Here is a 13477-nt window from a genome sequence, read left to right as displayed (position 1 = left end):
ATGACATTTTTTTCATAAAAGATTGCTTTAAAATTTGGAGTGACATTTGTGAAAACATTTCATGTGAAAGTGAAACCTTCATCTGGAGGGCCTGATCAGTTTTTTTCTCTGTGTAAATACACTTCCTCGTTACATGTTTTCAGCAGTGCACTAGTTAAATAATTTATATTTTCCAAATAGAACACGTCAACGTTTATCACTCCGATGTCAAACACTATCCGTCGAATCAGCGAGTGACGAAAATGTATTCGGCTTGATTGGTTGTGGTTCGAAATTTATTTATGAAAGTTTAGTACAAGGATTCTGTTATCAAAGAATGTAGAGAAGTTCAAATGTTGCATTTCATTGAATGCCACTTAAGTCGATTCAAAGACAGACAAGACAAGTTGATAGATGTTCTGGTCTTTTGATAAATACACTCAATATGTTCAAAAATTCCCTTTGGCATTACCTGATCGAAGTATCCGATCACTGCTTTCGCTACTTCTCATGTAAAGTCACCGTGACTGAGAAATAACAGTCACTGTTCACGCCTTGATTGGAAAATTACGCTGTCGCACATCTCTAGATTTCACTAGTCCATTTTCAATTATGCACAAACTCATTACACGCAGACAATTCGGAAACCAAAATCCATTCCTCTACAAAGACCTGCTTGATCCTTGTAGTAGTTTCATTGGTCTTCGCAGTGCTAAACCGCAAGCGTTAGCGCGTTTAACGTTGGGGTTGTTTATGTATTAGTCGCTTGTGACAGTGTGAAACGATTTTGATACTGAAAAGTGGGGGTGTGTATGGCGTGTCCGGTCTAACGTGACAATGACAAGTTGGTCGTATATCCCCTTGGACCACTTGAACAAATACGCTTAAACTGACGCAACCGGACCAATTGTTATTTATACTTATTTACGTTGCCCGCACACTTGGGACTGATTGATTATTGTTCAAACACGACGCGATCGTTATGAAATTATTCGACTGTAATTTCAGCTGAGAGGCTTCATAAAACACAGGTTATTTGAGGTGCAATTAAACCGGCTCCATTTTATATGTATTTGACATTAAGCACTCAATTGAATAACTTATTTGACACCAAACGCAAGCCATTATATGACGGTGTGCTGACAGCGCTGTTTCGGCTCATTTTTGATCACAAATGAAAAACTGACTCGACGAAGTCAAGAGATTCGCAGACATATCGGGTTTGTCGGCTTGGAAAAAATTAAATAATGTCCGATGGGTGCAGTCGTTGACCGAAATAACGTTTCTCGATTTTTATTTTATTGTTCACTGTAAGACGTTCTAAAATTGTTTCTCGTGAAGTAAAATAAAAATGAGGTCAAGCGTTAATTACTTTTTTTAAATGTAATATGTAATAATATACTGCACGAAAATGGATAGTTTAATCAGTGATAGAATGGAGGGCCTGATCAGTTTTTTTCTCTGTGTAAATACACTTCCTCGTTACATGTTTTCAGCAGTGCACTAGTTAATTTAATTTATATTTTCCAAATAGAACACGTCAACGTTTATCACTCCGATGTCAAACACTATCCGTCGAATCAGCGAGTGATGAAAATGTATTCGGCTTGATTGGTTGTGGTCCGAAATTTATTTATGAACGTTTAATACAAAGATTCTGTTATCAACACTGGGCGGAAAAATATCTTACGGATGCAATTCCCCAGTTGAAGCAAGGTGTGTTTTACGGCGAGTAGCGGGGACGCTTTGATCTGGTCCACAAGGTCGTAGCCAGTGCGTCGCTTCGAGTGTTTACAGCTTGTTAAAAAACTACTTCTATATTACTATATTACTTCAAATAAAAATACTCGATGCCCTTTTTAATTTTTCAAACACAGGACCACAGATTTGTGATCTTGAAATGTTATATTATGTTGATATAGTCCAAAAGAAAAATATATTTGTAATCAAACTATCGCCGCGACAGCACTGGATCGAGCGTATGAAACACAATTCCGCGCGTTGGTTATCAAAGAATGTAGAGAAGTTCAAATGTTGCATTTCATTGAATGCCACTTAAGTCGATTCAAAGACAGAGAAGACAAGTTGATAGATGTTCTGGTCTTTTGATAAATACACTCAATATGTTCAAAAATTCCCTTTGGCAGTCGTGAAAGGTTGAGGTTGTATTAAACAGAAATCTAGGGACGGGATGTGAGAAGTGCAGGTAATCTTACAATGTGGCATGTTAGTTGATCTGGAAAAGCGAGCGTAAGATAAGGACGGCAAAGAATCGTCGATTAAAAAACTGGCGGAACGAACGAGGGATATATCGGAAGGTACTTTCTTATTTCTGACACTAAAAAGCAGTCGTACAAATGTATATGGAACATTAAATGTGGAAATTTTTATGCAAAAGTCTGGATGTCTAATTCTTCGTAGTTTGGTTTTCTATGCCTGGCTTTTTCTGGGTTTATTTATTAATATTGCTGGGTAAGCATTAAAATATGTGAACACAATGTTGATGTTTGTCAAATTTTCTCGACCAGCTAAAAATAATGTAGAAACTATTTGATATAGTTTCATAAATGTTTAAGAGAAATTGGTCGACAGGTTATTTCGACAGAACGCCCCTCGCCCGTGAAGTACAATAAAACATATCCAACATTTTCGAAAAATCATTAAATTTGATTTTGCTAATATTACTTATTTTATGAGAACCCCTGTAAGTTGAAATAAACATATGTACCTACATATTATGTAATGTTAAAGTTAATGTAAAGAAGGGTGTTATGCATATGTTTTAAATGGGTTTTTAGTTTACAAAATATTTTGAAGATGTCATCAACATTTTTGGAACGACATGATCAATTTGGATAGGTACAGTGCACACAGTGTAATATTAATAATGACAGTCTTGCATTTCCAAGTTTTCAAGAAAATGGAGTGAGACGTTGCTGATTTAATCAATAAAATAAACTGCCTCACTCTAAGTTACCCTATACTCGTATAAGCAATCCTAAAAAAATATTAATACAATGGTAAATCACAAGTATAGTATTAGTTTTTAGGGGAGTCGTATATACACGGATGAATTTTGATGATCGATTTACCATGCTTTCGATATGCTTAAGACGGTTGCAAGGTTTAATTTTTTTTTTTACAAAAATCTGGATGCCTATGGTAATTATTATTATTATTATATTATTATGTTATTTTATAACATTTAAATAAAATGTTCTTTTGTAATTTTTGACGATGACATCAGGTGATGGGGACAATCAGATCAATTGTGGTCAGCGTCATCTGTGTAACACAATCGTTCTGATAGTTTAGACGATTAATCAGTCTAATAAAAATCGGGACAGACGCCGCCAGATAGCAGACGGCAGACGAATGGAAACCAGAGACTTAAGTTTTCATATTCTAGAGGTCATGAAACGTCGAGAAAACTTAAAAGTAGCGAGTCGCCCGATGGGCTTGATTACAATACTTTCTTAGCTTACACTTGAGAAGTAAAAAAGTTAATAATGAAGTTTAAACGTTCTAAACGGTGCGTTAATGTATTTATGTTCTGTAGTCTTAACGAGCACAATGAGATCTTATTTCCATAATTAGACAGACAACACCCTGTGAATCTTGTTACTTCATTATCTGGACAATAAATTGTCCCTATAATTAATAAGTGATTTATTGCCACACCTGCACTATTGTAGATTGCAGTTGTCTAAATTTTAATTAAATTTCTTTGTTTATAATCTCCATATTTTCCTTTTCTACCTCGTTGTTCAGATTCTTCGATAAGAAAAAAGGGGTCAGTTCTTGATTAATGTTGTTAATGTTTCAAATTAATCAATAATAATTTGCTAATCTACTTAACTTTGTTCCATAAAATAACTTATTCATTTTTACTTCCTGAGCGTAGGCTAATGAAGTATTGTAATCCAGTCCATCGAGCGACTGGCTACTTTTATGTTTTCTCACCGTTTCATAACCTTTAGAATACGAAAACATAGATCTCTCGTTTCCATTTGTTTGTCTGCCGTCTGCCGTTTGTCTGCGTCAGTGTCGATTTTTATTAGACAGATAATCTTCTAAACTAGCGGACCAATTGTCAAATTTTAAATATATCAGGAATATCGAGTAGATGATAAAACGCTGAGCAAAATCTTTTACAACAGTAAATGTTATTTAAATTTGTAAAATAACATATTCCTACACTTGTAGTTTATGAGTCCGCGTTGAATTTTTACCCTAAATACAAAGATTTTCGTAAAAAAATAAAAATTGTATAACAACGCTTTAAAATTTAACTTTGGAATTGTAAAATCGAAGGCTCCGAAACCTTACAAACGTTTTCAGGTTATCGGAAACATGGTAAATTGTTAATCAAAATTTATTCATTTACGACCCCTCTAAAACTTGACGACGTCATTTCAAAAAAATTGACAAACATATCCTATCAAAAAAACGCAAAATATGCTGTGTCTATACTTGTGATTTATCATTTCATACATATTTTTTAGAATTGCTTATACAGTGTGATCCAAAAAATTAATGATTGAGTCAATTTATTTTATTGATTAAATCAAAAACTGCAAAACCGAATGCCTTGAAATCTTGCAGACTTTTTCAAGTTATCGTAAGCGTGGTAATGGTAATCAAAATACTATTTATCCTATGCAAAAAATTGATGACGTTATATCAAAATTTAGTCGAAAAATTTTTTTAGAGTTACTTATACAGGGTGACTCAAAAAAATTAATGAATGGGCCAATTTATTTTATCGATGTCCTTGCAAAAGTGTTGATGACGTCATGACAAAATTTTGTAAAGTAAAAACTCATTTGAAACACACACGTAGCACGCTTCTTTACATTTGCATTAACATTAAATAATATCGTATTTTAACTTATAGGGATTCCATAAAAAAATAAAATTCGCAAAATCTTCTGGGAGTTCTGTCGAAATAACCTTCATCAATTTTTATTTGACGTATGGATGTTAAATTTTAAAGCAAATATTTACAATTGCCGCCGGTTGTATAGGTGTGTCGTGATTAGATTTCCAGCATCTGAGAATTTGTATTTTTCTGTTACCCTAGTTTGATTCATGTATCATGTTCATGTAAACCAAGATTTGAAAACACCTTTAAAATCAATATTTTATACATTTAAAATATTAAGTGCTGCATGAGACCTGCACTTTGTGTTATTTCTAGTTCCAGCAGAATAATTTATGAAGTGTAAATTTGTAAAACGAACATTCTAGCACCAAGTCGCTTCTAAAACTGTTCTAACTTCAAAACAAGTCACTTTTCAGTTTCTACGAAAACGGGACACAGTTGTTTCAGTAATTTTATGTACTTTAGCGAGCGGAGTTATTTGTTTTGTTAGTAGAAAAATGTCTACTTGGAGGGCGTTTCCTGTCGTCTAGCCAACTTACGAGGCCTGAAAGAGCTTTTTGTAAGAATACAGCGTATATTTTTTCTACAATCGCTGTTAACTATCAAATCCCGTGTTTAATGACCGTATCGGAAAGTAGTGTTTTCGACATTAGTAATAGCTACATTATCATTCCTTTTATCACCGTTGATTGTTATGCCTTTACTTTCATTTGGTGTGTAAATGTTAAATTGTTTGTTTATTGTATGAAGTCACATTAGTTTTGAAGTAAGTAAGTAAGTAAGTGAGTATTTGAAGTATAATTTTGTAAAACTAGCAATCTAAAACTGTTACAACATAAATGCAAGCCATTTTTCAGTATCTGCGACAACAGATTTCACTTGTCTCCGTAATTTTATCAAATTTTAGCAATAAACGATCTTTTGCTATGTTTACTTCATCATATTTCAGATTCGTGTGTACAGTCTTCGAGCAAGTAATAAATTTCGGCGTCACAAGTTTAATATTAAACAAATTAATGACAAACAAAAAAACTGCGTTCATTTGGTGCAAGGAAGTGCTACAGCGTGCTGATAAGATTGCATTAAGCCTCCATAAATAATGTGTCTGGACTGCGAGACGCAATGTCGCTAAAATTTTAATATCTGCCCTAACATAAAAGGGGGAAAAATGTAAAAACGCGACGACTTGATGAGGAATATTTACAAAAGGCGCTTTTAGTATAGCCTCGCTAACATAATACATAATGTAAGTCATTATTATGTAAATAAATGCACAATCTTAATGTCAATACAAGAATTCATTCAATTTGCATTTGAATGAGAATCGTAAGTTACTTCTGAGTCACACTGGAATAGGCAGTGCAAGCTCTGATATGTGAATTGTAACAAGCATTTATGATTTATACATTTTACTTTATGCATTCCCTATGAAAACGAACGACGCCGAGTTGTCAGACATTGCCATCTCTAACTCTTATTAGAATTTGAAGGAAACGAAGAAATATTGCGACCTAAAGTTCGTATTTTATGGCGTTTTGGGTTAGACTGTTTTAAATCGTAGCATAATACACTATCAATTGTTACTATTTCCAAACAACTTTTCTGCTAATTTAAGTGTCAGACTCTTGAAATTGGTCGGTCAAACGTTTTTATTTCGAGTCGACGTAAAACCGCCTTAAATTTATAGGTACATATTTACGATGGCGCTAAAACATGTTTTATCGACGTAGGAATTTTTTAACACCAATAATTTTTGCATACTTTCGCATAGTCTAGATGATGCGATTATTTATTGATAGACTCAATGCTTTCGTCAGGAGCGTAAATAAATAACTGACATGAATTGAGCCGATATGATCAATGGGTTTGTACATGCCTGCACACGCCATGGAACATTCAGATCATGCTCACAGAGTTTGTTAAAATCATTCGGTTAATTGTGTGTTAATAAAACTTACAGAGTTGGAACATCAGTTAGCGTTTGCATAACAGATTAAATCAGCTCATTGTCAGTTCGTCATAATCGGAATGAGTTCGATGTTCATTAATTTTAATGCAGTTGGGAAATCCACGTAACGTTAAAAAATGCGATGCCGTGGTCACTACAGGCCTTCCTTAAGTGCTAGCAGGGGGGCAAGGCCATGTGCCCCCCCCAAAATTATAACGTCTACAAACACACTGGACATCGCAAAATAGTAATGTTCAATATTCAAAAAATTATCCGGAAATTTGTGTCATAATTATTATCAAAACTAATTTTTTTATCTCGCTCCACGTGTATAAAATGTATCAAAACTTATAACCATTTGCATCTAATGATGTTGTGTCTTGGATATATGATATGTTGCTAATGAAGTGCTGATAACAGTCGGAGACGGAGACCAAATCTTAGCTGATTTAGACGTTTAGACGTGCGTCTGGTCGCACTAATGGACTGGAATCGGGTTCTGTTCCGACAGTGCCCAGCAGCATTAACTCAATTGCGGGTTTTGATTTGCATTCTGCGCGAGTGAAATTGTTTGATTTTTTTGTTTATATAAAAATTATGAATTCGGTTGATATTTAATAAAAAATCGTTCTCTGTGTCACGACGGTAAAATTTATGGAGAGCCACCCCCGATTTATTAATAAAAAAAAATGTTCATGACAATACGAGAGGCTCTCATAGATATATTTCAATAGACGTAACACGTATGATAAATATTTTTGGATGTCTCGGTTGTGAAAAAAATAATAAATTGTTTTGTTTTGTGTGTATCCTCAGCAATGAGTTAAAACCATCGCTCTGGATTAATACTGGCGTGGATGATCTACGATACTTAAAGGAAAGAGTAACAAAACATGAAAGAAGTGCGAGTCGTTTGCATCATTTAGTTGATTACAATCTTCTTGGTAATACAGACATTCTGAAACACCTAGACACCGCCTATATTAATAATATTCGGGGACATAACGCAAGGGTCGACAAAAATCACCATATATTATGTTGATTGATAATGTGCATAAAATTTTGTGGAGTGTTCGAATTTGCTTTACGTGGATATGACGAAAGTAAGGAGTCGCAAAATCCAGGTATATTTCGAGTTCTGATTGATTTTACGGCTGAATTGGACTCTGCTTTATCAGATTATTTGAAAGAAACAAATTGTCTCCTCCCATTTTAAAAGGTCACGAGCCGCTCCTGAGTGCTAGTACATCGATACATAAATTTGGCGGCAAAGAAAAAAGTTGGGCGACACCGATTTCGAAGTTGGTGTCTTCGGATATGATCTTTACATGATCTTTTAAACCAAATGACAAATGACACTTTAATATGATAGTGAAGGTTATTTTTTCATAATTATGTCGCCGGTTTATTGCAGTTTACAATAGCTTGGGTGATTCATAACTGAGCTTACAGGACTTTTATAATTTTTCGCCTGTACTTCAGACACAAGGGAAGTTCTTCTTCTAAGACGAGCGAATCACACAGATAGCCTCAAGAATTAGAGACGCTTCCGACCTGCACTTACAATCACTGCCCGCGCTTACGCCCAGTGACGCAATTCCTTCTATGATGAGTGGATCACGCAGAGAGCCGCAATTCGAAGGTACTTGTGACGAGAAAACTGGCCCAAACTGCGTGAATTAGCACAATTCTATCTGGACCCGGACGTTCATCAATATTTGACTTTTACACTTTTACATATATACAATAAATCGCTTGTACAGTCCCTACTGATTGTACTTTAAGACTACGGTGTATACTGTAACCGAAATTCGTTTTCATACCTGTGACAGGTAAGACCTGTTTAAATTTTGTATATTAATATGGTTATGTACTTGTGGTTATTAATTAGTTAGTTTTTACTTTCGATATCTCGATTTTTGGGAAAAAACCAAAATTGCACATGAAATTGAATTGAAAAATTGTCTCTCCATTACGAAAAAAGGCTTGCCACTTAATTTTATTGAAAATTGTACAGGTTTCCAATTTATGTAGAATTTTATAGAAAAAATTAGACCGCACACAAAAATTTGATTTGATATTTCAAAGCGAAAATTTGTATGTGTTTTTTAATGAAATTTATCAAGTTGGGTCGCATACTACGTCTGCTACAAACAGGTCACTGCGAACAAATTAATAGTTTAGATTAAAATATTTTCTAAATTTAATTAAAAACTAAAATATACATTGAACAGTAATTTGTTTAAAATCAGTATAGACAAACTCGTGTATTTACGATCAACGGTTCAGTGATATTTTTGGTTTGCTTCACGAAAAGTGTGTGAAAAAATTTCGATTTTAAGTTTTTCATTAAGGTTTGATACGGAACAAATTTTTCATTCGAATTGAAAATTCTGTGCTTGGTTAAAAAATTCTGAGTTGAATTAAGAAAAGTAATTAAAATGATTTCGTTTAAACCAACATTTTAATATTGTAATGGTGCCGTGCGCTGTATAATAATGTTGAACTTTTTCATGGCTTTCTTCGAACTCAATGCATGATAAATAATTCAACACTCACACTTTTTTATGAAATGTCGCAAAAAATTAAATTAATTGCTTGCGTACCAAATTTTCTTAAACCGCAAATTCAACAGCAACATTAAAAACGACTTCGGTCTTTGTATTACTATAAACAATGTTAGAACTTTGCTTTCAAATGGATGTTATCTAAGTTAGTGAACTTGTAAAGTTTGCTAAATAAAATAAATAATTTAACTCATTTAAAGTCTAAATTTGTGACATTTATTGGCGATAACATGAACACAGTTACACAGTATTGCGGTGTTAAAGCAAATCCACGAACTAACATAATATTAGGACGTTTACTACCTGTAAGTTGGCAAGTGGTATTAAAAATTAAGCAAGCTTCTAAAACTGGCGAAACTAGCGTAGGTCACTAGTTGTACGAAGTAGTAAATCTAGTGCACATCCACTACTGGCATGAAGTGGCACGTAAAAAAGTAAATTACTGTCTTATGGGTTAGAATTCTAGGTTATCCAAAGACGTGGAATTTAGGGGTCTGACGTAGAAATGCAGTGATGATTTATGTATTAATTGCTAAATGGAATGGTTACTAAGTATGAAAAGAATGTTTTTTACTATACTTGAAGTTCCGTTTTTAAAAGATTTACAAGTTTTGCGCGACATTCTACATGTTTTTGCACATTTATTTAAAACAGTTTGGTGCAAAATAGCAATTTTCATGTTTCAGGGGGTTCCACTTCTATTTTAAATTGTGTATTTAATTTATCGAACAGTTTCAAATGAGTTACGAGTTCAAGTAATCTTCGGTCTTGAGAATATAAGAGGCTTAACACTATTTTATACTTTTAAATTAATTATAATAAATCCTTTCATAAACTAATATGAATACCTAATCCAGGAGTCGACGGTAAAATGCAACTTCGGCTGCATCTTTCCTCGCGAAATCTTCTTTGTTCCGAAATCCGATTACGGTTGGTTGTTGTCACCTCCGCTTTCTCAGGGTCTAAAATGCGATCTAAGAATCAATTTGCTTGGTTAGGTTACAATACCCTTTTCTAAACGACCCGCAGTCTCACTTATAACAATAACGTTAGACCAACTTGTGTAATTATACTACATTTCGCCGATTCCTCCTTTCGCTCCTCGTCAACTTGTTGAGATGATACGTGCCGGAAGTGTAACCTTGTAAGCGATCCAGTTACAAAGTTTCCATTAATTTACATTATTGAATTTGCGCTCCGTGCACATATCCACACATGCAGTTCAACCACTTCAAGCGGATTGATGCTTCGTGTTGCCTATGATTTCCAAATGGGGTATTATTAAACAATCCGTAATAATTTCGCTGGTTGAATATGATTCCACTAGTTCGCATTGTTAGCATAATAATTTCTCGGTGCTTTATTTTGCCATGAATAAAATATATTACATTTTGCTAGCTACACAAAGTTGCTAGAAGCCGTTATTTGATTAATTATTGTAATATCTACCACTCTGTATTAATTTACGTTTAAGTATTTGGCAAAATTAGACCAATTCGCTTTACCGCTTGTACAAGGTGATTCGGTTGAACTTTAATCAAGCAGGTGTCACAAATTTGCACGTAAGTCTAAATAAATCGACAATTTTTATTTAACTGAGATTTACGTCAAGAAAAATAAAAAAATGGCTCTCCCTGTTGAAAAAAAAACATTCTTATTAGAATCTTGTTTTAGAAACAGAGTGAAGCAAGAAAATGGGAAATGGCAAGAATTTAAAATTAAAAACCCCCACGGAATAAATGTTCATTAGTTTTAAATATTTTCTAATTTTTGGTGACGGTGGTCGGGTGGCATGTGCTAAAGAAAAGCTTGGAAACGGAAGTTGCGATGGGTACTCCAGAAAAACCTCGATTGCGGAATATCTAGAAAGGAAATATGGGTTTAAATAAAGGCTACCTTCGGAGACGAATCATTCAGACAACGAGAGAATCAAGTTGCGCCGCAATTCTTTTGTATATAATCGCTGTGTAATTAGTCGTATAAATTTGAGTTACTCATAAATAAATTGTTAAGTTTTTAAATGCCCGAACATCGTAACAATATATGCTCAACTACGAATAAGTGTGGTAATCCTGAGGATGTTTTTGGTATAATAAACGAAACTAGTAGTCGACTTTTGACGTTGTGTTTGGAATGATTTTAAGCAACAATAAACAAAATCTTAGTAAAATAACGACTTATATTAGATTTAAAACATGGGTTTCGCTGAAAAAAATTGCGAGCTAAATGAATTAGAAACATCGAACCAAATTTGCAAGACATTTTTTTAGCAGTAGTTGTACGTGATATGCCTAGAAGCTAACCATATATGTACCTGTGTACAAATTTTATTGTATATTTTATTATACTAGACTCGCTTGCGTTTATGAGAGCATCAATTTTAAGAGCAATGATGCGGACTACTATAAAATTTCCATATCTTACAGAATAACATATTTGCATCATTTATAAATTAGGTTGTAAGTCGGTTTTGATTAACTAAAAGAGGAAAGAATCGTTGGTAAACCAACCTATTGGAAGTAAAATTAAAATTTTCATCTAGAATCTGTACTAACTGAAAAATGAATTGCTTGTGGAATTGCAAGATTACATTTTTTACAAAAAAACATAGGGTATAACGTTTCTTTTTCAAGCTTAGGCGTAAACTACAAGATCAACAACAGTGGTTAGAGAGTCATTATTAAATCAGTTTAATATTCACAACATAAAGAAGCTAATTCAGAAATGACAATGCGAAATCAGTAGAAAAAGAAACAGTCTATGGCCTGCTCCATTTCGTTCAACTGGCTTTTAAAGCTATTTTCTTAAGAATGTTCTCAGGTTTAGAAAAAATGCATTAAGTAAAACCCAGAAGCAATTTTCCATGTTTATTTTACAAAGTACAGCCCACGAATAGAATTAGATCCTAACTGAGTGCTATCTTTCAATTTACAAATCTTTGAAGAGCGATATTTTAATTTATTATTAAAAGGTGTGAACACTTTCTAATTCTCTCTTACATTTTCCTGCTTTGCATAAAAAGATTGCTTTTATCGATTCGTTACTTGAAAGGTATGGTATTTTCAGACTGTCTTATGAATTTTTAGAAACACGGATAAATTACATGAAGTGTTTATTAAAAAATAATTCAACAAAAACTGACAAAAACTGTCAATTCACTTGAGTTGTATTTTAAGAACCAATTCTAAATTTTGAAGTTTATGGCGTTTTTTAACGGTAATCTTGTTCTTACATTGACACTTCAATGAAAGATTATAATCGTGACAAGAATGTCTGCTTTCGTGTTTCATGATTTGTAGAAAATCTTAATATTTAACTATTTGAAAACTATTTGTTACTTTGAAATTATCATTGTAGAAGTTGTATAGCAAAAGTTTCCTAGTCCAGGTCAAACAGCTGCATAAAATATTAAGTTCTACAATCTTCTGCCTGTTAAAAACAAAAAGTTACATACAATTAGGACGAAAATTATAATATCAAGATTATTACTGACAAACTTTTACGAAACAGTCAAAACATGTAACGATCTCTGTAGAAAATAACACAACGAACACTGACTTGAACATGGATAAATGGCGTTTTAATCTTTCTGAGATACTTAATTTACATCAAAATAGACCCATTTTGGTACCGATTTGATTTATTTTAAGTTACTGAGTAAAGAAAACTGAAAGCAATAAAATGAATTTAAAAAGTTAAAGATTATTATTTACACATATCGTAACAATTTTTGGAAAATTTCTACAAAAAGTAACGTATTTTTGAAGGAATCGAACGTTCTCTTAATTATAATGATCTTTGAGCAAAATAACAAAATAAGCAATGATTTTGAACAAGGGTAAATCGCATTTGTTTGAATATAAAAGCGATTCTTCCCTTTTATTTCAAGTTGAAAATAAACACAGTTTGCTTCGTTGAACTTTATTTTAAAACTAAAAATGGTGGATGCGCCGGGCTAAGAAATAAACCAAAAATTCTTTATTTCAACAATATTTGGAAAACTTCTACAGAAAATTATATATTTTGGAAATAATAAAACATTTCTTTAATTACAACGAGCTTTGAGCAAAATAACATGATAAGTATGGCTCTGAACCG

The 13477-nt window shown here is 33.3% G+C and overlaps 1 protein-coding gene across 2 annotated transcripts in view; it reads right to left on the bottom strand.

The window, feature by feature from the left end:
- LOC135129433 (carbonic anhydrase-related protein 10) overlaps window positions 1–13477 on the bottom strand; it is a 313599-nt gene that overhangs the window by 91068 nt on the left and 209054 nt on the right. The gene's annotated exons all lie outside the window — the stretch shown is intronic.

The sequence above is a fragment of the Zophobas morio genome, unplaced genomic scaffold (assembly GCF_036711695.1).
Source record: "Zophobas morio isolate AGI-343-1 ecotype UQ-CSIRO unplaced genomic scaffold, CSIRO_AGI_Zmor_V1 ptg000002l, whole genome shotgun sequence".
Classification (NCBI taxonomy): Eukaryota; Metazoa; Arthropoda; class Insecta; order Coleoptera; family Tenebrionidae; genus Zophobas; species Zophobas morio.
The sequence above is the reverse complement of the archived record's forward strand: the minus strand, read 5'-3'. Positions and strand labels throughout refer to the sequence as shown.